Source organism: Schistocerca nitens, chromosome 6 (genome assembly GCF_023898315.1).
Source record: "Schistocerca nitens isolate TAMUIC-IGC-003100 chromosome 6, iqSchNite1.1, whole genome shotgun sequence".
Classification (NCBI taxonomy): domain Eukaryota; kingdom Metazoa; phylum Arthropoda; class Insecta; order Orthoptera; family Acrididae; genus Schistocerca; species Schistocerca nitens.
The window spans coordinates 447984513-448011832 of NC_064619.1; the positions used below are offsets into that span (position 1 = coordinate 447984513).

The 27320-nt window shown below is 44.2% G+C and overlaps 1 protein-coding gene and 1 pseudogene across 2 annotated transcripts in view; both read right to left on the reverse strand.

The window, feature by feature from the left end:
- LOC126262242 (semaphorin-1A) overlaps positions 1–27320 on the reverse strand; it is a 923656-nt gene that overhangs the window by 351534 nt on the left and 544802 nt on the right. The window lies entirely within an intron of this gene.
- On the reverse strand, positions 26363–26492 carry LOC126191731 (U5 spliceosomal RNA; annotated as a pseudogene).

Below are 27320 nucleotides of genomic sequence, written 5' to 3' on the forward strand. Positions count from 1 at the left end.
TCGACGATTTTTGCCTGTTATCGATATCGATACTGGCAACGTATCAAAATGTGTGACCTAAACGGCCGTAGCTTTTGACTGCATAGGCTTAGAAGCTTAAATTTCTTACTCCGCCAACGGACTGCAGAGCTTAGTATGTGGCATGAATTTGCACATGCTACGTCTACCTGTTCTAGTGAAAAGGGGGTTTTTAACAGGCGGAGGGACAGACGGACAAGAAAGTGATTCTTACAGGATTTTTTTACTGAACCCTAAGAACACCGAAAAACTTGAATATAATACTAGGACCAAAGAAGTCTCTACAAGTATTGTAAGGGATTAATATTCCTAAAGAAAGAAGTCCGATATATGGGTATGCATGTATTCAACAACCCTCTAGATCTTGTGAAATGCTTCGTATGAGAAATAATCGAATACTTTGGAATTCAAGAATGATTCAGAGACCTCCCAACTGGATAATTCCTTCCACTTCACTGAAGCTTATCTCCACGGAAACTATTAACATTAATGTTTTAGTTTATTTTGCGATTACCAGCACTGCAATACAATAATACTCAAAGTTATGTCATTGTGCTGCAAAAAAAAAGTCAAATATTTGGTGAAATGTTTTTGTCCAATAGGAACAAATAAAACAGATTGGAGAAACTTGAGATGTACCTATGTACGATACTCGAAACAGGTATAGCAGCTGAGATGCTTATACGTTAGTGACGTAAAGAGACCACTCAGTGACATTTCACCACGATTTTCAGTTAAATAATGAACTTTAAATCTTCAGTTGGCACTCCATTCGAAGTACGTGATCACTAGCATCAGTCAAAGGCCACAAATGTTTCTATGATCTATTTTAATTCTTACTTTTACAAAAATAATTTCACCAAAATTTGACCTTTTTTTCAATTTTTTTTTAAATTTTCAAGTTTTGCTCTTCGAACACTTCTTCAATGACCAGTGACTGAAATTCTTTATTCACTAGCAGAACCTGTTTTTCAATCGTGGTTCTGTCTTCATTAGAATCAGACGTCTCTGTCTTTAATTTTGCCGGAAAACCTTCCACGTTTACCGTGCGTTTTTGGTCGTCGGCCGCGTTCGCGTACCACCGGCAGTTGAGTCGACGTAAGAAAGTCCCTTAAAGATAACAGGAATGTTGCCGGGTTTCAACTGTTAAGTGCTGACGGCTGCAGGAGAAACAAGTCATCCAAAGAGCTGCGACAACACTGAGGCATTACCCTACAGACGTCTACAAGATAGCTTTCCTAGCGTCTTCTGTCCTCGACATGTCCTCAATTTAGTACTTAATTCCAGGGATGTAATTTTGACAGTTAAATATCATACCAATGCAAAATGACTAGACCCTGAAGATTTGAACTTTTTTTGATACTTCATTTTTACAGGATGCTTATAGGAAGGGCTCCGCACGCTTGGTGGCGGATATTAGCACAGACGGTGCATTGGCGCTCCGTCACATGTGTCAGCTGGATATTATAGAATACCATAGGGTGGTCTGCAGTCAGTTGTGTGGTTTGAGTCGTGTTGTAGGCTACGTTAATTTCGTCGTGTTTGTATGCCTTGTCTTACAATACTGTCAACCCCGGGTATGTATCACGGCGTTTTACCTTCTTCCAGACGCGGATTCTCTTGTGTGTTTACAGTTATTGCACTTTTTGTATATTTAAATGGTGTAGTACATTTACATTTTCTCTATTCAACAAGTTGCTAGAAATGGAAGGCCACTACCCGATAAGTGAAATGGCGGATTTGATATTCTGCTACGGTTTAGCAAATGGACACAGCCTGCGAGCCCGTGCTCTCTACGCTGAAAAATATCCAGAGAGGAGAGTGCCCTATGATAAGCTGTTCGGCAGACTTTTCCAGTGCCTGAGGGACATACTCGTAGGTACCTCAACACCTCGGAAGACTGACAGTGGAAGGCCGCGCACAGTCCGCAACCTGACATGGAGGAGCGTGTGCTACGTTCGGTGGAAGAAACTCCAGGGACCAGTGTGCGACGATTAGCAGCAGCAAAAGGCGTGTCTCACTCTCTTATCTGGGGGATTACCTCATGAACAGCTGCTGTACCCACGTCATCTACAGCGCGTTCAGGCCGTAAAGCCACAGGATCATCATGGCAGAGGGTGGTTCTGTCCATGGCTGTTGCAGAAGTGTGCCGAAGATCCACTATTCACATCCACGATTTTATTCACCGATGAGGCAGGGTTCGCAAGAGATGGTGTTGTGAATTTCCATAACCACCATGCAGATATAAATATCCAACCAACTCAGGAAAGAGGGCATCAATACCGATTTTCAATCAACATATGGGCAGGCGCACTTGGCGATAGATTGATAGGGCCCTACGTGCTACCACAAAGGTTAACGGGGCGCATTATCTGGACTTTCTCATTAATGTATTGCCTACCTTGATGGAGGCTGTGCCACTGCAGCAACAGATACAAATGTAGTTCATTCATGATCGCGCACCAGCACACTTTCGTCACAGTGTTCGCGAACATCTGACGCAGACATTTCAGGAGCGTTGGATTGATCAGGGGAGCCCCACACCTTGGCCTGCTCGTTCCCCAGAACTCCGTCATCAAGACATTCTGTTATGTGGACACGTGAAAGAATTGGTCTACGTCACGCCAATCACTGTGTGGACACCACAGGTTCGCGTCTTCAAAGCGTGCCAACTGGTACAACAAATGGTTCGAATGGCTCTGAGCACTATGGTTCAAATGGCTCTGAGCACTATGGGACTTAACATCTGTGCTCATCAGTTCCCTAGAACTTAGAACTACTTAAACCTAACTAACCTAAGGACATCACATACATCCATGCCCGAGGCAGAATTCGAACCTACGACCGTAGCGGTCGCGCGGTTCCAGACTGAAGCGCCTAGAACCGCTCCGCCACCTCGGCCGGCGGTACAACAACAACCAGGTATACTTCAAAGACTGCCTCATTCCTTACGCTGGAGGGCAGAAGGGTGCATTGACATTAGTGGACGCCACACTAAACAGCTCCTGTAAACACGTCTTTATCGCAGAAAGTATGCATTTCCGGACTCATATTTATTGGACTTATTTTGCTTGTTAGGATGAGTACTAAAGTATCCGACTCTTTTCTTTTTTTTGAACACCCCGTGTAGTTAGGAACCACAATTCGTGAAATATTTCAACTTTCCCTCAAATCACTAATTAACTTTTCTTAATTATCGTGATTTCTTTCAAGCAGTTTTTCTTTTTTTTCCTTTTTCAAAACTACACCTTACGCTGGTCAGTTTGGTAGCCCATCTGTTCATTTTCGACTATACGATTTGCTTTGAAAATACGTAAAAAAAAAAACATTGTATAAATTACAGGGGAGTCGTGTTTTCGTTACATTCAACATTTAAGTAAAAGTACCTTGATTTCTTTGCACAGCCCAGAAACCCCTCTCCGTGCCATCCATGGAAGACGACTAATGCACTGTAAGTGTAATGTTATACCGACACAATCAACTTATAATTAAGGTGCCATTACTGGGTATTAATTACTTAGAAACTACAGGAAAGAAAGAAAGAACATAAGACGCGGAAACGTTATCACTGGTGGCGGCTTAGACTGACCTCGTAAATTCACTTCAGCATTTCTGAACGGCTTTTTCTTTTGAACCTCATCTCTCTATTTCACAATCAGCAGCAGTCAGAATTCTAGAACATTAAAGGCGCCTATACCCAATGAAAACAATTTTAAAAATCAACTTGATCGTATTTCTGTGCGAGTTTTAAATACAGGTCAATTATGTCGTGAGTACAAATTAAAACTAGTAATGTACGAGGGTTGGAACTTAAATAGTGGCAACTATTTATTAACAACCGATACAAAAGAGTTACATGTTTGCAGCTGTTACTGTCCTTCAAAGTAGTAACCAGCGTTGTGTAGAACACGTTGCCAGCGATGTGGAAGGCGTAGTATACCGTTAGCAGAGCTTGTTCTGTTGATAGTGCGAATGGAGCGGTCTACTGCCTGTCGAATCTCTGAAACAGTTCTGAAGCGAATGCCACGAAGTGGTTCCTTCATCTTAGAAATCAAATCAAAGTCACTTACGTCGGGGAGTATGGTGGATGATACAGTACTTCCTAGTCCCATCGAACGAACAGAGCAGCCACAGCTTGCGCTGTATGTGCCCGCGCACTGTCGTGCAAAATGATGGATGGGTTGCGCAGAAAGTATTGCCGCTTCTTTCGCAAAGCTGGTCGCAGGCGCTGCTCCAGAAACGAACAGTAAAACTGTGCTCTGACGGTCTGCCGTGGAGGAACGTAATGCGTTAGGATAACACCATCACACTCGCACATGAGAATCACCATAACTTTAGACCCCTCAATTCGCACCATCAACAGAACAGGCTCTGCTAACGGTATACTACGCCTTCCACACCGCTGGCAACGTGTTCTACACAACGCTGGTGACTACTTTGAAGGACAGTAACAGGTTCAAACATTTAACTCTTTTGTATCGGTTGTGAATAATAGTTGCCACTATTTAAGTTCCAACCGTCGTAAATGGCTACCATGTATCAATAAATACACTGAAAAAATGTATTATATTTCGACACATTCCATATCACAGTGAGAAATCACGATGTCAGTAATGGAACATGAAAATAAAAGGGTAACTAAGTGGACTTCTCATGCAGATACGGCAGAAACGGAGTCCTGCGAGCCACAGTTTGCGTGGCTACTCAGCGCCGCACAAAGGTCACGATTGGCCATTAACCAACAGGCCGTCGCCTATCGGTTGAAGCCATTAAAGTTTCGCAGAACTTGGACGTCGGCGCCTGTGGCCACGTGACAGCTCCAAGTTTCCTGTGTCGCGCTCAGCTAATAGACACCGCTATTTACTTCGCCCACCTCAGGCTCGGACTTCTCTACTGGTAATATCGATGACCAGGTCGCATATCAATTCTGCAACCCCACGGTAAATTCTAACACAAACAGAACTGTAGGTTTCGTTCAGAAGGAAAAGAACTGCGTTACAATGTAAATAAAAGCGAAGTATAAGTCGCACATCTTTTTTAATAACTGGATACTTATTCCCCTGGACTGACATACGAACAGTGGAGATTGCCTTTGTTGCACAAAAATGCGCGACAGTGTTCTCGATACTATATTCCATTACCCTAAACTTTATCCATGTGTCAAACTTTTTCAAACATGTATTAGTACATGGTCTTTCTGCCTAGCTGTGCTTCCCTCTGTTGTTCCAACATCTACAATATGTCCACGTCCGTAGCTGGGCTGCCTCTGTGATATCCACAGAGACCCGGGTTCGATTCCCGGCCGGGACGGAGACTTTCTCTGATCGGGGAATGGGTGGTGCTGTACTTTCGTTCATATCGTCATAATTGACATTCCACTATTGAGATGTTTGGGCACGACCCGAAAGAAGAAAAAAAAGTGATTTAAATGGCCACTGTTCAACTACCAAAAACCTAATACGGTATTTCTGCAGTTGTATTATCACAAATAATCAGTATCAGTGGCACTTCGAAAAAAGCTTTCTTCTCGCAATTTTGCCTAAAATTGACATTGTTGAGAGCGTGGTTGCTGTCAAGAAGCAGCCAGCTACCGTTAAAAATGGTATGTATTTACACAAATAGCGCCGATACTGGTTTCGAATAGACAGGTCCATCTTCAGACGGTTGTTCGCATTTATATTACGTCTCTTGCTGTCTGTTTTTTCTGTTGGAAAAAAGCTTTCTTAATCGCATTTAGAATCAGTCAGTTTCCTGATATTCCACTTAGAACGTTCTTATTGAAGTACTTATTTTCTAATTTACCTCTTTTTTGCGGTGATTCGGTGAGCAGGATAATTCTGTAGAATAAGAATACCCTACCAATTTTTTGAATGCAAATCAGTTACGTACACTCACGTTCAGAAAAAACAGAACGCCTTGAACGACGTTCATTTTCACAGGACATGTACATTGGTATGTTTGCAAAATGATTAGCATTTGAACTATGTCGGCCCGCGGGTTCAAGGCCAACATCGATATCGCGGAGCAACACCACCTACAGGTAAAATGTGTGTACGGTTCTTGTCGCTCTATACCGAAGGTAATGGATCGGTATGACTTGAGCAGATGTACGCGTGAACAGTGCCGTCAAATCACTGAGTCTGAATGAGGGGGCATTTTTGGCATGAGAGAATGTGATGCATCCATCCGGGAAATAGCTGCTCCCGTGGGACGAAGTGTTTCGGCAGTGCCACGGGTGTGTGAGGAATGGTTCACGAAAGGCCTTAGAACACGACGAGATGGGTCAGATCGCACCACCCAGACCATCCCCGAAAAGATCGACATCTCATCGAAATGGCATTGCAGGACAGATCTGTGTCCTCCTTGGATCTGGCGCAACAGTGGAGCAGTTGCATAGACAGCAATGGTGTACGAGTACGGAACACCACTGGAGACAGGAATGGCGTCAGACAGTATTTTCGAACGAATCCAAGTTCTGTTTGTTTGAAAATGGTGGCCGCATTTTGGATCGCCGCAGACAGGGGGAGCGGCATCGCAGTGACTGCATTCGCACAAGACACACAGCGCCAATTCCATGCCTTATGGTGTGGGGTGCTGTTGAGTACAACCACAAATCACAGTTGGTTCGTGTCCAGGGTAATGTGACAGGTGTGACCAACGTGAATGACATCCTGCGACCCCTAGCCATATCCTTTCTGCACAACACCCCAGACGCCGTTTTTCACCAAGAAAATGCATGACCACATGTTGCTGCACGAACACGTGCCTTCTTGGTGTCACAGGATGTCAGCCTTTTGCCCTGGCCCGCCAGATCACCAGACTTGTCGCTAGTCGAAAGTATGTGGGACACAGTGAAACGACGGGTGCAGGTCTGTGACCCGATGCCAACCACCACAGGTGAACTTTGGAACCAGATGAATGCAACATGGTCGGCTATAACTCAGAATGCCATTCACGCCTTATAAGTGTCGACGCCATCGTGCATGGAACAAGTTATCAGGACCCAAGGCGGAAGCTGTGCCTACTAGGCAACAGGACACATGCACAACCGAGGTGACTGAAATGTTAATCATTTTTGCAGAACATATTAATGTATATGTCCCGTGAATTTGAACGTCCTATATTTAGTCGTTCAAGGTGTCCTTTTTTCTTTTTCTGGACATGAGTCTACAGAAATAAATTGTTTTTTCATTCTCTTGACAGATGTCGAATTTTTTCCATTTTCATTCTTCACATATTGTCAGTGACCTGCAACCAGTACCTTTCGGCAAAAAGACAAACGACTTGAACTTATATTTACTTTGTGATGTCAGCAGCAATTCGCATTATGTCAAAATTAATTCGACAGTGTTACCTCACCGTCGTATTATGCTTATTTAGCACGTAACCGAGTGTAATGTGAACAAAACAGTGTCTCACAAAAGAAGTGCTGCTCCCAGATGTAGGTTCGTACACGTACAGACCATCACCAAGTACGTGCATGATTGGAGTTCCATTTCTTCGTAACAGGAAGAAAGGTCGCCACAGTGCATTAGTGCTGTTTGTTTGTAGTGTTGTCACCTGGCCTGGTGGGTTATATAAGACGCGTCAACAGCGCCAGATTTTGAGAGATAACAGAAGCACACGGAATGCTAAGTACTCGTGCGAGAAAGAATTACCAGCATCTGACATAATTTTAAAGGGACCTCACTGAGGGTCCCAGTTAACCAGTTGATACACTGAAGAGCCAAAAAAACTGGTATTCCTGGCTAATATCGTATAGGACCCCCGCGAACACGCAGAAGTGCCGCATCACGACGTGGCATGGACTCTTCTAATATCTGAAGTAGTGCTGGAAATTTTTATTTATTTATTTAGCGTATGGCTCATAACATCACAGTAAAAATTACAGAAACAACACGATTTAAGAAAAATCACATATGTATAAACAGAGCAATAAATAACAGTTTGTATATAAGAACACCGCCAATTGTAAATTTACACTCACAGAAGAGCAATCACAAGCAGACGTCCAGCTTAGATAATAAATAGTCGATTGCCTCTTGGGTCGCCATTAGGAAATCCCGTGGGTCACCCTCGTATGCCCTTAGTGGGCATTCCTGAACGATGTGTTTGACCGTCTGTCTCTCAGCGCCACAGTCGCAAGCGGCCGAAGGAAGTTTACCCCATCTGTGTAAGGAGTCGGCGCATCTCCAACAGTTGGTTCTGATGCGATTAAGAGTTGACCAAACTTTGCGAGGGCAATCAAATCCTTTTGGTTTACTAAAGATGCATGGCATACTGTGGCAGTTTACTGCTGTTCTGCTCTCCCATTCCTCTTTCCATCGGTCATTTATTTTAAAGTTGGTTTGATGCAGAGCCTGTGCGGTCTTTAGTGGAGGATGCCTAGACTGGAGTCGGTTTCCTTGGATGTCGTGAGTATCTTCATGGATTTTTAATTGAGGGTCGGTCACGATTTTTTGAAATTCTCTACCAGAGCGTGTTCACGGCGCAGGTTAGGAGGGGCTATGTTACTGAGAACGGGCAGCCACACTGTAGGAGTTGGCCTGATTGTGCCTGATATAATACGCATTGTTGCATTAAGTTGGCTATCTACCATGTGTGTGTGTTTGCTGTTGAGCCACACTGGGGCACAGTATTCTGCCACTGGATACACCAAGCCAAGTGCGGATGTTCTTAAGGTAGATGTTGTGGAGCCCCAAGTCGTGCCACAGAGCTTCTGCAATATGTTGTTGCGTGTTTTAAGTTTCGCTGCAGTTTTCGTCAGGTGTTCTTTGAATGTTAGTGTCCTATCTAGGGTAACCCCAAGGTACTTTGGGTGTTTGTTGTGATTTAGTAATTTCCCGTCTAGATAGACTTGTAGTTCTCTGTTGGCCATTTTGTTGTTCAAATGGAAGGCAGATACTTCCGTCTTTGTAGCACTAGGTTGTAGCCTCCATTTTCTAAAGTACTCGCTGAGAATCCCTAGGTCACTGGAAAGAATTGACACCATGAATCCTATAATGCAGTCCATAAATCCGTAAGAGTACGAGGAGGTGGAGATCTCTTCTAAACGGCGCGATGCAAGGCATCCCAGATATGCTCAATAATGTTCATGTCTGGGGAGTTTTAAACTCAGAAGAGTGGTCCTGGAGCCACTCTGGATATGTAGGGTATCGTACTGTCCTGCTGGATTTGTCCAAGTCCGTCGGAATGCACAATGGACACGAATGAATGCAGGTGATAAGACAGGACGCTTACGAACATGTTACCTGTCAGAGTCGTACCTAGACGTATCAGGGGTCCCATATCACTCCAATTGCACATGTGCAACACGTTTTCAGACCACCCACCAGCTTGAACAGTCCCCCGCTGACATGAAGGGTCCATGGACTCTTCTCTCCATAGCCGTACATGTTCATCTGCTCGATACAATTTGAAACGAGACTTGTCCGACCTGGGAACATGTTTCCAGTCATCAACAGTCCAATGACGGTGTTGACGGGCCCAGGTGAAGCGTAAAGCTTTGTGTCGCGCAGTTGCCCAGAGCAAACGAGTGGGCCTTCGGCTCCGAAAGCCCATATCGATGACATTTCGTTGTATGGTTCGCACGCTGACACTTGTTGATGGGCCAGCATTGAAATTTGCAGCAATTTGCGTAAGAGTTGCACTTCTTTCACGTTGAACGAACGTTTTACCAGATTCCTGATATTCACGGAACACTCGTGAAATGGTCGTACGGGAAAATCCCCACTTCATCGCTACCTCGGAGATGCTGTGTCCCATCGCTCGTGCGCCGACTGTAACACCGCGTTCAAAATCACTTAAATCTTGATAACCCGCCATTGTAGCAGCAGTAACCGATCTAACAGCTGCGCAGGACATTTTTCTTATATAGACGTTGCCAACGACAGCGGCGTATTCTGCCTGTTTACGTATCTCCGTATTTGAATACGCATGCGCATAACAGTTTGTTTGGCGCTTCAGTATATTTTCGTGCAATATCCAGATCGTAGGCTGTTCAGACGTAACACTGGGCCGACGTCGCGCTGCGGTCAGTGTCAAGATTCCGATCAACCACGTCAGATCAACAAAAGGGAGGATCGCGGTATGTGCATTCAACACATCGTAACCCCTGGACATTTGTGCCACTAGCAGCAGCCTGAATGAGGAATTACTACACCATACGTAGGCTACCGTTAACACAACAACACAAAACGGCTGCGTTTGGAGCGTTGCTGTGAGCGGGAAGCATAGAGTGCTGATCAATGGCGTCGCATAGTGTTCAGTAATGAATCGTGGTTCTGCAGTAGCTCCTATGAGGATTGTCGGCGAGTATAGTGATAATCTGGAGAGACGTTGCATTCCTTCCAAGTTTTGGAGAGAGACAGCGGTGTTACTTGGGGCATCATGGTGTGGGGAACATCGGGTATGAGTTGAGGTCATGGCTGGTAGCAACTGAGGGAACTCTGACGGCACAACGGTATGTCACGGATATCCTCCGTACTCATGTGACAATATCAAGGTGCCACTTTTCAACAAAACGATGTTCGACAACATATGGCATGTGTTTCTATGGCCTGTCTGTGAGAGTGATGTTGAGGTACTCTCACGGCGAGCAAGATCCCCAGATCTGTCCCCAATGGAACATGCGTGGGACCGGCTCGGACATCAACTCAGTCCCAGTGCCAGATATCAAGGATCAGTTACAACTGCTTTTCGGTAGCTTGCCAGAAGGGAGGTACAACGGCTTTACGACCCAAGCAAATCATTGTATGCATCCAGGCCATAGGGGGTGCTGGCATGTGGACCCACATGCCTAGTTATTTCTAAATCTGACTCCATATTGTAACATCACAGAGCCTTTGAACCCATGAAATTGCGTTTCCTCCTCACTTTCTGGGTGTTTCTCGTCTTTTGCCAGGTAGTCACTTTCTTACAGACAACTGCATCATTCTGCGAACAGAATCGTGTAGCTTCAGGCGTTGTCCAAGAGATAATTATATAACGGTCGCTCCACACTTCCTTGGTGTCCTCCTGACATTACCTTTACATCTTTCGATTTTTCTTTCCATTAAGAGCGCCGTTTTGAGCTTTATCTACAAACAAGTCCTGTATCCAGTCACTAATTACGTCCGATACTCGATAAGCTCTTTTCTTTCACTACACGACAGTGGGATATTGTATCAAATGACTTCCTGAAGTTAAGGAACACGGGACCACGCTGGGCGCCAATTTTGGCGTTTCTCCTGTCCCCCGGTTTTGTGTTCTTAGGGAGCAGGTGTTTCGTTAACCACCTGACCTGTGATAATCTGAATGTTTCCAGATGCCATTATAGATTCAGGGGGAAATCACACAAGAACGGAGCTTCAACTGAAATCGCCGTAATTATCCTGATTCTCATAATCGTTAGAAGTCTTGACCTGTTTCTTCACAGTCTGACTAATCAGAAGGGTCGAGGGGAAAGTGTCGTAGCCGATCGTATGCAAAAATTAGCTGATACCGAAGAATAACCTCGCGACCATTGAATAAGAAGAAACTGTCACTTCCTAGTAGTGAGTTTAAATCATAAATAAACTTTAACAGCTTGACATCAGCTTCCATGACGCTTATACAATATTACAGTGACTTCAACAAAGGACCTTTTATTAAGAAGTCACAAACCGTAACTACAACTCAACGATTTATATCTTGAACTCAATACATATTTAGCCGGCCGCGGTGGCCGTGCGGTCCTAGGCGCTTCCGTGCGGAACCGCGTGACTGCTACGGTCGCAGATTCGAATCCTGCCTCGGGTATGGATGTGTGTGATGTCCTTAGGTTAGTTAGGTTTATGTAGTTCTAAGTTCTAGGGGACTGATGACCTAAGATGTTTTAAGTCCCTTAGTGCTCAAAGCCATTTGAACCAATACATATTTACCGCCAGTCTTGTCCCTAGGTACCACACAGTCATTTAAGTTATTCAGGGACAATATAAATCAAATCTGGCTAGGCGCTGAATAGTTGCCTTACATCAGATCATATCGAACAGACCATAACAACTGACAATAATGTTTCATTCTTTTTATCTGCAGCCGGCCTCGACGGGGAATCTTTGACACCCGTCGCCTTATAGTCCGACCGTCGGCTCTCCGCCGCCGTTAGCCAGTTACCGGCTGCACGACTGACGGCGGTACCGGGTGATGTTAAATCGTGCTTTCTGTACCACATTCTGCATAAGATTAACCACAGAATTTCCCCCTTTGTGGACATGGCTCAGCCCTCGGCTGTCTCTCTATCAAACAACAAAAAGGTCGTGTGATGGCCTTACTATATATATATATATATATATATTGTACTAACTGGTTCCTCACACAGTGTCTATGGCGCTCTGAGGCACATGGACCCACAGAGCAAGCTGACTTTCGGAAGGGGTCTGTTCGCGGAATACATGTTGATTTTAACAGAGGAGATTTTCGTTCTCCAAAAATTTCATAATACCTGAGCACAACTATCACTGCGATGGATAGGTCACTGCATAGACGGCTATCAGATGCTCTTGCCCTAGCCACCACTTTAACCAAATACGGCACTGTGGTATTTTTTTCGAGTGAAGGTAAGTTGTAGATCAAGTATTTTCTCCTTCTGATACTTGACAAAGTTCTGGAACTGAAGAAGCGTAAATATTCCGCTGACATATAGGGGCTTAGGGCGGAAATGGTGGACAACTACGTAGATGTGTGACGAATGGCAAAGGACGCACACGTTGAGCATTTGTAATTCATATAAAAAGCTGTAAACGATATTAAGAAATTTGTGTTACAGTACATGACAAAATACGATTCTTACTCCTAAATTAACTGCACCGTGTATTGGTTATTATGCTTGTTCTCATTTTGTATAATAAATCAAAATTGAGATATAAATGACACAATTCACTAAAGTTAGAACAGCGCCGCGTGGAGTGGCCGCGTGGTTTGAGACACCATGTCACGGATTGCGCGGCCCCTCCCGCCAGAGTTTCGAGTCCTTCCTCGGGCATATATATTACATATAATATGTGTGTGTGTGTGTGTGTGTGTGTGTGTGTGTGTGTGTGTGTGTGTTTTGTTCATAGCGTAAGTTACTTTAAGTAGTGTGTAAGTCTAGGGACCGATGACCTCAGCAGTTTGGTCCCTTAGAAATTCACACGCATTTGAACATTTAAAACAGCTCTTTTAGAGAAAAGTAATTGAAGGAGATGACAGAAAGATGATGAAGATCAGCTGGAAAGTTACAGTTGAAGAGGTGCTGAGAAGAGTACAGCAAACCAGATCTATGTGGTGAGATAGCCAAAGAGGACTGACGAACTCTTAGTAGGACACATTTAGAGGCACAACATCATCACTAGAACTATGACAGAAGGAGATACGAAGGAATCGCCTGGGATGACCAAGGATGTCATACATGCAGCAGATTGTGAGTGATGTGGGATGCATTACGTACGCGGAACGAAGAGGAAGGAAGATAGAGGATGAGAGTAGCGTAGTGCACTGTAAACCAACATCGAGGTCGAACACTAGAGAGAGAGAGAGAGAGAGAGAGAGAGAGAGAGAGGGAGAGAGAGATAGAGAGAATTGGAAGAGCTTCGATAAGAAGCCAGGAGTTCCTGCATACAAAGGACACACACACACACACACACACACACACACACACACACACACACACTTTCATCGGTTTCAGAACATAATTTTAATGGATTATGGAAATTAAAAACTTTTTTCTTCAGGAAGTTAATATATTTATCCACGAAAACAAATCGCCTTATTACACTCTTCAGTATCGTATTAGGTCTTCCTCAAATGTAATTTCTAACATTTTATGTAAGTTACGGTTCAGGCTACCACTGTTTTTTCCCCAAAACGGTGTCTCCATACACGCTTGGAAATCAATTGGCTTGTCAGTACAGCATACTGCAAGTGGATCTATGGAGCAGTGTATCCATGAGCCCACACAGTACAACAGTGGAACACTGATGGGTATAAAATGAGCATCCGCACGGCCCCATGCGTTAGGTGATGCGGTATCTTAGCCCCTAACGCAGCACTGCGCGTGGCACACTTTTCAGGACGGGCTGAAAGATATACGGAAAGGGGAAATAGGGGAGCTCGTGAAGGCAGCAAGGGGGTCGGCGAGGGGGTGCGGTCTGCGGAGGTAGGCCCTGCTTTCCGAGGCAGGGCTCCACTGAAAGCGCCGGCGAAATGCATGAGCATCTCAAACGAAAAGAGGCCGGGAAAGACCATTTTCTTCACGCGGGGCTGCCTAGCGAGTTCAAAGACGAGGGGGCCGACATCAAACGCCACTGGCAGAATAGCATTACGTCCACGTATGAGCACTAACGATGTTAGTTACTGCCAACAAATGCCAAAAATGGGAGGGGGGGGACTTAGAAAGAAACTAAGTGCCCATCACGTGCTCCGACAAAGACAGTGAAATAACAAAGCATACTGGACGTGTACAAGTTGTGGAAGAAATACGCGACCGTCATCCGCAAATTCCAATAATTCCAATTCCAAAGAAAGCAGGTGTTGACAGATGTGAAAATTACCGAACTATCAATTTAATAAGTCACAACTGCAAAATACTAACGCGAATTCTTTACAGAAGAATGGAAAGACTAGTAGAAGCCGACCTCGGGGAAGATCAGTTTGGATTCCGTAGAAATGTTGGAACATGTGAGGCAATACTGACCCTACGACTCGTCTTAGAAGCTAGATTAAGGAAGGACAAACCTACGTTTCTAGCATTTGTAGACTTAGAGAAAGCTCTTGACAATGTTGACTGGAATACTCTCTTTCAAATTCTGAAGGTGGCAGGGGTAAAATACAGGGAGCGAAAGGCTATTTACAATTTGTACAGAAACCAGATGGCAGTTATAAGAATCGAGGGGCATGAAAGGAAAGCAATGGTTGGGAAGGGAGTGAGACAGGGCTGTAGCCTATCCCCGGTGTTATTCAATCTGTATATTGAGCAAGCAGTGAAGGAAACAAAAGAAAAGTTCGGTGTAGGTATTAAAATCCATGGAGAAGAAATAAAAACTTTGAGGTTCGCCGACGACATTGTAATTCTGTCAGAGACAGCAAAGGACTTGGAAGAGCAGTTGAACGGAATGGACAGTGTCTTGAAAGGAGGATATAAGATTAACATCAACAAAAGCAAAACGAGGATAATGGAATGTAGTCGAATTAAGTCGGGTGATGCTGAGGGAATTAGATTAGGAAATGAGACACTTAAAGTAGTAAAGGAGTTTTGCTATTTGGGGAGCAAAATAACTGATGATGGTCGAAGTAGAGAGGATATAAAATGTAGACTGGCAATGGCAAGGAAAGCGTTTCTGAAGAAGAGAAATTTGTTAACATCGAGTATAGATTTAAGTGTCAGGAAGTTGTTTCTGAAAGTATTTGTATGGAGCGTAGCCATGTATGGAAGTGAAACATGGACGGTTAATAGTTTGGACAAGAAGATAATAGAAGCTTTCAAAATGTGGTGCTACAGAAGAATGCTGAAGATTAGATGGGTAGGTCACATAACTAATGAGGAAGTATTGAATAGAATTGGGGAGAAGAGAAGTTTGTGGCACAACTTGACTAGAAGAAGGGATCGGTTGGTAGGACATGTTCTGAGGCATCAAGGGATCACCAATTTAGTATTGCAGGGCAGCGTGGAGGGTAAAAATCGTAGAGGGAGACCAAGAGATGAATACACTAAGCAGATTCAGAAGGATGTAGGTTGCGGTAGGTAATGCGAGATTAAGAGGCTTGCACAGGATAGAGTAGCATGGAGAGCTGCATCAAACCAGTCTCAGGACTGAAGACCACCACCACCACAACAACAACAACAACAACAACATCCGCAAAACAACTGACGCATACAGAACAATACTATCTCCAGAACCACTTGAACCACTTGCACACAGATACCAGCCACCCACAAAGATACAGCATTTACGTGGTAGGTAGAAACAAAATTCACTTGCAACGCAGAACCAGTTTTTTCTGCGTAGCCTATTGCTACCAGTAAGGTAAAGACAGCCGCAACCCGAAAGCTGCTTTAATAATCTCAGTAGATCTGTGGAATATTGTTGCTGAGTAATACGTCACGATACAAAGTACCGTTGCGTTAGGCTACTGCTGGTGCTTTGAAGAAGTTGATATTCATACCACGTATTTAATGAGAAAGAAAACCCACCAAAAACGATGTTTAACGCTTTATAATTCGGCGGCTCCTATCCTCTGCTTCTAACGTAGAACGCATTTCATTGGCCACTGAAATGCCAGATTCTTTATTGAATTGGAACGTGGAATTCCACACAGTGACGTCACCAGTTCATCGTCCACGTGCTTTTGCACGTCGCGTGAGAGAAAGGCCTAGCTATAGAAGAAGGTTCAAACATCCATGCAGGATGCAGCGACTATGCAGATACGAAAGGACTTGCACAAAACAGAGTCTCGTGAAGAACGCCACCAAAGCTGTATTCGGACTGATGACTGCAACAACAATATTCTTTACATGACGGGGACCTACTCTCAGTAAATAAATGGGATTCCGAGGGGTTCGCTTCTTCCTATGCAGGAGGAGGAATTTAGAGCCATATTAAAAACAGCATTACGGCATGGAATCACTTTTACAGAATGTTGTGATAAGTTCGTGATGCTCTAACACTAGGAAATTCGTTGATCAGCTAAACGACGTAAGATAAGAAGTCGTTACGGAGGGTGTCCAGAACAGCTAGTTCCCGCTTTATGTCCACGCCCAGAGTGAACTTGAAGGTACTCCGGAACATGGCACATACACGTCCCGCTCACAAGGACATCCTATCTTCCAGTAACTGACTTCCATCATACGTCACAGCAGTTCTCGGTTACGGCGACGAATGTGTTCAGGGTCTTAACATAATTAATGCGTTCCCTTTGGCTCCCAAATTCTGATTTTCGTAAATCGATTCCACAATAATGTTTCTGTTTGGTCATTTAAAGAATACAGTACTAAAGTTTGTTGGTGACACTCATTCCTGCATCAAGTATTTTAATATTCTTTTCAAAATTGAAATGGTTTTTTCTTGCTATATAATATTTATATGCGTTCCAGATGTGTTTTGGCTTTTATATTAAAGGCATCTTCAACAGATTTTTTGTGGATTAACATACTTTTGATTTAAAAGCTTTTGAACTGGCGTTGAACTATTTCGAATCTTTATCTTTTACATGAATAAAATGATACTGACAAATACTAGCCTATCTTGCCGAAATCCGCTTTCCCTCTGGTGGTAGGATAGACGGCACACTTCCGCTTCACGGTTGAAAAATTGCCACATACGTATTCACATTGAGATCTGTTCTCACCTAACGAAATACGAAGTATGAAAACTAAAAAACCAAGAGATTCGAGGTGAATATGTGGTGATTTTTCATATGTGATGTGGAAGTGCGGCATCTGAGCGGTGACTAGGTGAGAGAAAATGCCGATTAGGGCACCACAGAAGAGAAACTTGTAATGTACATTTTATTCATGTAAAGTTATGGTCTGATCTATTGCGAATCTATAAGTGTCATTTACAGAAATAAAATTGTTTTATTCGAGACAAAAATCCACTAAGGATGACTCATGTTAATGTACGTACATATGTGTAACGTAAATTAATATTACACCACAGCAAGAAAAATGCGTTTGAATTTATAAATCTAAACCACCAGTATTGATCCTGGTCCACTCTAATCGTGAATGGGTTGTCATATTACATTACTACTTGCTATTTAAAAGTTTGTATAATTTGGGCGAGGTGATTTTCTGTGAAATGAGGGAAAAACAGATACAATGAAGTCTGGCACTACAACACTGTCATTAGGCAAGAATGTCTTCATGCTTCAGAATGCTGTTCGTTAAATACTGCTGAACAAAAAGCTGAAACAGAAGAGAAGGAAAGAAAAATAATAAGGAAAGTCTTGCGATCAAAATATGAGAAAGGGAAAAGGAAACAGACGCAATAAAGAAGTTTTTCATAAACTAGAACGAACATCAGACACAATAAGGAAGACAAGAGTTGTATTTCATGAGCACCTAAAACAGCTACATGAAATTACGATATATAATTTTTAACTTTTTTGGAAGAAACCCAAAAACTTCAATGACATGGATCAAAAAAGTTAAAGCAGACCTGAGAGAAAAGGAAATAACGGAGGAAGAAATACGAGAAAGAGAAAAGTTCAGAGCAAAAATAAAAGGTCTCAAGAGCCTCCGGGAGAAAACAAAAAGTCAGGCGCAATATCGACAGCAGAAAGAATAGGAAAACAGATAAATAATGAAAAACTACTGGAAAGAAAATAAGAAAGAATGGAGACAAGTTATTTCATGTGGTCCTTAGCAGGTCAAAGCAATAAAAGGAAAGTTTGACAGTAGCAAAACCAACTGACTAGTAACGACGGTACATCCTGCGTAGCTAGGTAATTCGTAAACTGCTATTCTCTCTCTCTCTCTCTCTCTCTCTCTCTCTCTCTCTCTCTCTGTGTGTGTGTGTGTGTGGCAAAGGATTTCGTACAATACAAAATCATTGACTTGCGGGAAAACATTCGCAACTTCTGTGCACTGTAGTAGGAATGCGTTGACTTATTTCGAAGTTTTCTAGCCATTCCAGGTCTCGAAAATGTTGCAGTGCAATTATGTAACACCAATGACGATTTTTCCCTTTTTTCCACAATACATGTGACCTTGCTGGATGTAATGGAACAATTTCTTACGCATTAACTGACGTGAATAAGATTTTAAAAGTCTTTTTGGACAATCTCGTCGACGTCCTCTTCTTCACGAATTCGAATTCACTGACATCCATAAGGATACAGTACTTACTCTTTATTGAAAATAATATAAAGGAACAGATAATCTCACTTAATCCGTCAAACGAGATCGAAACAGCTGAGTTACGGGCAGCAGTCGTGTAAAATTATTCACGACCGCAAAAACGATATTTTATCGGGCTATCAAAAGCTATTCAGGTACCACATGTAAACACGGTAACGAAAATCGGTTTCCGAAATTCTTTTTTCGTATACGGCAAGTTGTGTAACATGTAAATATGGTGACTGACTGTGGTGATGGCAGGGGCACGCTATCCTGAAATACGCCTTCGCTTCCAGCGCCTACACGATGGGAGATATTCGGAAGCGTTGAGAGCACTCACACACGGCGATTCGGTCGAAGCGGGACGACAGATTGCCTGCTCCGTTATGCTAGCGCACTCTCCGCAAAAATCGGTTCAGCTTCGACTACTAAATGTGTCACGTCCATCTTTCCAGCCGTCTACAAGAATACGACGCCCTCTAGCTAACGTACAAGACACACGACTCTGTCCACGTGGAACGTGTAGCAGATCTTATACCGGAGCGACACAGCGCTGCGTGTTGCAGCAAGGTCAAACTCTGACAGAAAGAATGGGCAGCCCTTGCGCGGTGTAACTTCACAGTTGACAAATTATTAGTCTGGTGCAAAGAGGGTTGCATCTAGCTAATTTCTGTATCTACCTCTACACTCGGCAACCACACTGCGGTGAGTGGAGGAGGATACTTCGTACACCACTATCACTTCCAGCCTCCACTGTTCCAGTCTCGAATGGTCCGAGACACGAACAATAATGTTGGTAAGACTCCGCGTGAGGTCATCTCTCTCTCTCTCTCTCTCTCTCTCTCTCTCTCTCTCTCTAATTTTACCTCTATGGTCCCTCCACGAGATGTACATAGGAGGAAGCAATTTATTGGGTGACTGTTGTAGGGACGCACGCTCTCCGAATTTTAACAGTAAACCACGAAGTGATGCAGAGTGCCTCTCTTGTAGGGTCTGCCACTGAAGATGACTGAGTATCTCCGTAACATTTTCGCGGCCGTGTAAATGAACTTGAAACGACATGCGCTGTTGTTCTTTGTATCTTCTCTGTTTTCTCTGTCAGTCGTGTCTGATACAGATCGCATAATGAGGAGCAAAAGGGTCTTATAATCTACCTTCTTTGTGGGGGGGGGGGGGGGGGGGAGGAATACGCTTCCTGGCCGGCGATGACTGCTACCGCCATGCATCAGCGCTGCTCAGTTGCCACTGGAGTACTAGTTTACTACGTATTCCTCGTGTTTTACTCTCCCTACTAATATTTACTGATAAAACGAATATCACGCTAGACTAACTTGGTATTGCTCAATCCAACAGGCGGGTAAAATTTCGCTTTAAAAATCATTTTGTTTGTAAAGGGAAACAAACCAATGCTTTCCATCGACAGTGGGAGTCGCGTAAAGACGTTTTGAGCAATATTTGTTCTGGCTGACCCCAGCTACACACTACTGCAAATAGCTGGCGAAATACCAAAGAAAAGGCCCCTGACGGCTCTTAGGTGAGACAGCCGGTACATATTGAGTGTAATGGTCGTAAACACTCTCCTGGGATACGCCCGAAGTTAAATTCCACGTCTAGAGATTTCTCTTCGTTAAGAACGACATGCTGTGTACTGTTTGCTAGAATCTCTTCAGTACAATGACACAGCTGGGATGATAATCCGTACGCTCGTATTTTGTTCACTAGGCGGCAGTGTGGAAATGTCTCTAAACTCTCTCGAAAGTCACGGAACATGGCATCTACCCGGGTGCCGATATCTACTGCTTTCTGTGTCTCGTGAACGAACGGAGCGAGCCGAGTTTCACAAGATCGTTGTTTTTAGAATCTTTCTTGATTCCTACAGAGCGTGTTTACGGTGTCCATATATATCATAATACAGGGTCCATAATTCTATAACACCTTGACGTGATATAGGACTACGGTTTTGTGAGTCTGTCCGACGACCCTTCTTGAAAATAGGAATGATATGCGGTTTTTTTCTAATCATTAGGAATGCTTCGCTCCTCCAGCGACTTGTACATTGCTGCTAGAAGGGAACAAATTATTCGCCTCTATTTAGACCTGTATAGGTATATCCCATTAGGTCCAGCGCTCCTTTCTCCGTAGACCGATTTAAGTTTTCTTTCCTGTGTACACTTATTTCGAGCCCGCATCTCGTGGTCGTGCGGTAGCGTTCTCGCTTCCCACGCCCGGGTTCCCGGGTTCGATTCCCGGCGGGGTCAGGGATTTTCTCTGCCTCGTGATGGCTGGGTGTTGTGTGCTGTCCTTAGGTTAGTTAGGTTTAAGTAGTTCTAAGTTCTAGGGGACTGATGACCATAGATGTTAAGTCCCATAGTGCTCAGAGCCATTTGAACCATTTTGAACTTATTTCGATATTTGTCATTATAAATTGATGCACAGAGGTTTAAGTTTTACGCTTCATAGAACGTACAATTGCAGAAGTCTCTGACTAAAGAACTAAGAATTACATACAGAGCGAAACTTACCATATAAATACCGCAGAGTAATAATCTGTGGGAGTATCAATGCTAATTGTGCCGTAAGCGCAGTTGTACGTACAGAAAATGGTAGGCTTCGGACTGCTGGTAGGAGAGTGCGAAGCTAACAGTTTTGCCTACGAAGGAGACGGCTTACTAAGCGCTGGTACTGACCACAGAGAAAAGCTGTTCCAGTGTGTGAAATCAACATCAGATGGGCTCTACAAGGTGCATATTAGTCACAAATGGATCCACCCACACGAGTTCGTTGAGCTCCTCTTAAAATACGTAACGAACAACGGGCACTTGCTTATCCACGACGTAGCATTTTACTCCTTCTGTCAAGTAAGAAAGGGCATCCCGTCGACGACGAGATCGTTAAATACCGAGTTGAAGCTCGGACTGGGGAACGATAGGTGAAGAACTGTGCATCGGCTGTGCCCTTTCTAAAACTTCGTAAACATTTTAGGGAAAACACAGAAAACTTAACCTGGATGGAGAAGTAGTAATACGAATATTTTGATTCGTCACAACAAACTGGACATGTGATACTGTGGCAATGTTAGGTGTGTGTATAATAACTGCCAATGATATGAACGAGGCAGATGCAGAGGAGAGGCATTTGTCTACTTTGGCGACAAGTGGATATTGTTCGTGTATTTGGGAGGAAATTTGTGCAATAGCCGCTTCTTGGGATGGCGTAGTCCATGGAATTCAAATACACTGTGCAACAGAATTGAAGGATCACTTTTTTGAAAACCCGTAATTGTATTACGTGGCGTCTGTAATTGTAAAATTTGGCCAAAAGGTGCCTGTAACCTACCTCTGTAATGGTGCAAAAGCATGGTGCCCTGCGATGTCACCCTTGGACATGGCGGAGCTTCAACAAGCAAGATGTCCACACATGTGAAAAGAAGGCCACATTTCAGAGGTTGAGCCCCTCTTACTCACATTTCACCCCTTCGTTTGACGCCTCAGAACCGCGACGTCCAGCGTTGAAATCACGCGCTTTTGTTATGAGTGGAAAACATTTCAGACTCACTGTCGCTCAGAATCGACACGAGAGCCCCAAGCTGTGACGTACAGGGCGTCTATCAAACCACCTCTTTCCTTGGGACGTTGATTTCCATACAGTTCGCAATGAGACGAACGAGACGACGACGTTATTGTCAACTTTTTATGCTGTTGACACCTCCTGGACGATTCAGTCTTTCTCAAAGGACATCACGGGGCTGCGACCCCACTGAACGTGTTCTCACCCCTTTGGAGTGCAGTGAGACCACAATTTTTGCCCTGGCGTACAGTGTGGAACCACTACGAACCGCACAAAACCATTCGACGAAATTTGAAAGAAATCTGAAGCAGAAAAGGGTGCTTATGTTTTTCCACTACTCCTGTTTCACACCATCCTGTCGCATTATCTCAGAGGGGTGCAACAATGACACTTGAGTAAATGAAATGGCAAAGAGCCCAGTTTGGCAAAACACTCAGTGGTGCCTATCCATATTTATTGAGAATTTTAAAAATGTGCCTTTAGAGAGAAGTCTGGCGAAGTAGCCTTAGTCGCCTGCAGGCAGGCAACTGGCTTTGGAGGTATGTCAAGTGGTAGCCTAACTGCAGGTGCCTATGGCTGCTTCACAGGATCTCTCTGTAGAGGCACATTTTTAAAATTCTCAATAAATGTAGACAGATGCCACTAAGGGTTTTGCCGAACTGGGGGTTCTTAGAGGGACCCTTCGCCATTCTATTAACGCATGTGTCAAGGTCTCACCCTTCTATGGTCTTACTACAGGAGGGGGTGAAACGTGAGGCGCTGAAGAAACATGAGCACCATTTGCTACTTCAGATCAAATTCAGATTTCGTTGAATTGTTTTGAACTGTCTCTACTGGTATCAAAATACAGATTCTGTTTGCTGTGTAGTCTCCATAGACAAACAAGGACTTAATGTCTATCTGTACTGCTGGGTTATTACCAGATTTGTAGAGAAATTCCATCACTTCATACTGGCGTAGAAGGAGTCATGTTGATCATCTGTGTTGGCTTACCTGAAACAACAGGAAACAAAAATTAGCGAATACATATCAAGGGAGTAAGGATTCTACTTACACAATTTCATTTACCTCGTACCCATAATATGCTAGTTACAGAGAACTACACATTACTAACTCTAATTAACTGAATTTTTCTTGTTGTTTGAAATGTATATCTGTAACAACAGATATCTCTTATGTAATCTGAAGTCTCACACTAGGTTTTGTCATATGTATGTGAGGGCTAATCTCAGGAACCACTGTAGGGATTTTGATTCGGTTTTCACTACTAGATAGACTCATTCACGAGGAAGCTTTGTGTACATAGTCTATTACCGCTACGCCAGTAAAGTCTTCCAGCTGTAAATACAATGGTCTGCAAAACGGAAGGACGATAGTAACTTTGGGATGACGTGTAACTGCAAAGTAATATAGCTCCGTGAAACTTGGATCAAATATAGAAAGAACTGCTACAGCATAGTACAGAAGCCAATTGAAAGAAGTATCCAATGAGACGAACAGAAATGATACTTTTATTCAAAGACAATAACTGCACGGAAATGACCATTATTTGTGATGGCACCTTGTGCACTACAAAATGGGCGATACGGTTCTTAATACGGTGTGTGATCACCACGAACGGCAATGCATTCTTTGCAATGTACTCTCACGCAGGCCACAAAGTTGATAGGGAGTTCTCGTGGTACGGCGTTTCATTACTTCTCCAGCGGCCGGCCGTGGAGGCCGAGCGGTTCTAGGCGCTTCAGTCTGGAACTGGGCGACCGCTACGGTCGCAGGTTCGAATCGTGCCACGGCCATTGATGTGTGTGTGGTGTCCTTAGGTCAGTTAGGTTTACGTAGTTCTAAGTTCTAGGGGAGTGATGACCTCAGAAGTTAAGTCCCATAGCTCTCAGAGCCATTTGAACCATTCCTTCACCAGCGCGGCTGACGACGGCTGGATGGTCGCTGGGGGACGTGGACGTACTGCAATACGCCTCCCCAAGGAATCCCATACGTTCTCAATGGTATTTAAGTCGAGGGGAACGGGCAGGCCAGTCCATTCGACGAATATTCTTTCCAAACAATCCTGCCCGAGGACCATCCGCAACTGAGCATTATACCAGAGGTTGAAAATACCTCTACAGTTGTAAGGTTCTTTTTATTTAACACACGACCGGTTTCGGGCTCTTATACGCCCATCTTCAGGTGTCGTAACTCGGTGCTGTGACCCCGAGCGCCGGGGTGGGCGTGTACAACACGCGGTGTGCTACCAACGAGCGCAGAGCATGGTTACAGGTGTAGCGTTATTTTCAACCTCTGGGAATATTCTCTCGTTCCAGAAGCTGCTCCACCTGCGCTGTTCTATGCGGTCGCGCGTTGTCATCCATGAAAAACTGGCAAAGTGCGAGTAGGACAGCCGCACCGAGGGTTGCGTACAAACTTACACTACTGGCCATTAAAATTGCTACACCACGAAGATGACGTGCTACAGACCCAAATTTTAACCGACAGGAAGAAGCTGCTGTGATATGCAAATGATTAGCTTTTCAGAGCATTCACGCAAAGTTGGCGCCGGTGGCGAAACCTACAACGTGCTGACATGAGGAAAGTTTCCAACCGATTTCTCGTACATAAACAGCAGTTGACCGGCGTTGCCTGGTGAAACGTTGTTGTGATGCCTCGTGTAAGGAGGAGAAATGCGTACCATCACGTTTCCGACCTTGATACAGGTCGGATTGTAGCCTATCGCGATTGCTGGATCCCAACGGCCTCGTATCACTAGCAGTCAAGATGACAGGTATCTTATCCGCATTGCTGTAACGAATCGTGCAGCCACGTCTCGATCCCTGAGTCAACAGATGGGAACGTTGGCAAGACAACAAACATCTGCACGAACAGTTCGACGACGTTTGCAGCAGCAGGGACTATCAGCTCGGAAACCGTGGCTGCGGTTACCCGTGACGCTGCATCACAGACAGGAGCGCCTGCGATGGTGAACTCAACGACGAACCTGGATGCACGAATGGCAAAACGTCATTTTTTCGGATGAATCCAGGCTCTGTTTACAGCATCATGATGGTCGCATCCGTGTTTGGCGACATCGCGGTGAACGCACATTGGAAGCGCGTATTCGTCATCGCCGTACTGGCGTATCACCCGGCGTGATAGTATGGGGTGCCATTGGTTACACGTCTCGGTCGCCTCTTGTTCGCATTGACGGCACTTTAAACAGTGGACGCTACATTTCATATAATACACAACCGCATGTTGCAGGCCCTGTACGGGTCTTTCTGGATACAGAAAATGTTCGGCTGCTGCCCTGGCCAACATATTCTCCAGATCTCTCACCAATTGAAAAAGTCTGGTCAATGGTGGCCGAGCAACCGGCTCGTCACAAATGGGAAGTACTGTATAGGTTTCGATGAGCGAGTTTGCGAGTATCAAAATATGTGACATAAATGGTCGCATCTTTGCATTGGCTTAGAAGCTTCGACGTCTTACACCGCCAAGGGACCGTAGCCATTAGCATGTGGCATGAATATCGACTTCAAACGTCCCTTCGTTGGTGAGAAAAAGGGGTCTTAACAGTGGAACAGATAGCCAGACAACGGACAACGAAGCGATCCTATAACGGTTCCGTTTTTATCAACTGAAGTGCGGTACGCTAAGATGAATTCAAGAGCGAATACATCCCTGATAAAACGTATACGAGGTCAGGTAAGAGTACAGTGTTAGAATGAAGATGATCGTGGAGTGTACTGTGTTCAACATTATGCCTCCCACTTCATCCCCCTGGATCACCAAAACCACCATGTTCGACAATGCTCGACTTACCCTCATATGGCGGGGGATTGAGGGGTGTGAGGTTTCAAGACACAACATACTGGTTCTTGCCATTCATCACAAGTAAAAGTTGTGCATTACGCTGGTATTCTAGATAGCTAGGTTTGAGTTATTTGTGATAAATACTCCAGAAGAGTAGAGCGCTATGAAAAATTTATAAGACACTCATTTATTGTTCCCCGCCACGGAAATACTTAGTAAAAGGCGAAAGACTTATTCGTCTGAGGGTGGGAGGCGGGGGGGGACACGTAATACACCCGGGAACAGAGGGAGATGGGTGGGGTGACGGACATGGGGAGGGGTTGGAGCGGAGGATGGAGTGTTAGTTAAGTCAGTAATGTCAGAAGTAGTGAACCGGATGGCGACATTTTTGAAGTAGTATGTCGTATTAATCACTAACGTATGGTATTTCATTGATTACTCCTTGTAACCAAACTATTTGATATAGCAGTAGAAATTGAGGTTATGCAGTGACAAAAATTTCAAAAGGTGCTTTTAGTACCTCCACTGCCTGATTCGGAGAACGACAGTCGGCCTGCATTTATCAGTTCATTTCTTACAGAAACAAGCAATCGACGTACATAATGTGAAGGACGATCGAACATTTTAAAATCAGAGATGGTGAAATAGTCTATATTTAAGTGAATGAAATTCCAAATCCACAATAGCTGTTTATTGTGTTTTCAATGAATACCCTGGAGGTATATCTTCAGGTTATACGAGGGCAGTTCAATAAGTAATGCAACACATTTTTTTTCTCGGCCAATTTTGGTTGAAAAAACCGGAAATTTCTTGTGGAATATTTTCAAACATTCCCGCTTCGTCTCGTATAGTTTCATTGACTTCCGACAGGTGGCAGCGCTGTACGGAGCTGTTAAAATGGCGTCTGTAATGGATGTGCGTTGCAAACAATGGGCAGTGATCGAGTTTCTTTTGGCGGAAAACCAGGGCATCTCAGATATTCATAGGCGCTTGCAGAATGTCTACGGTGATCTGGCAGTGGACAAAAGCACGGTGAGTCGTTGGGCAAAGCGTGTGTCATCATCGCCGCAAGGTCAAGCAAGACTGTCTGATCTCCCGC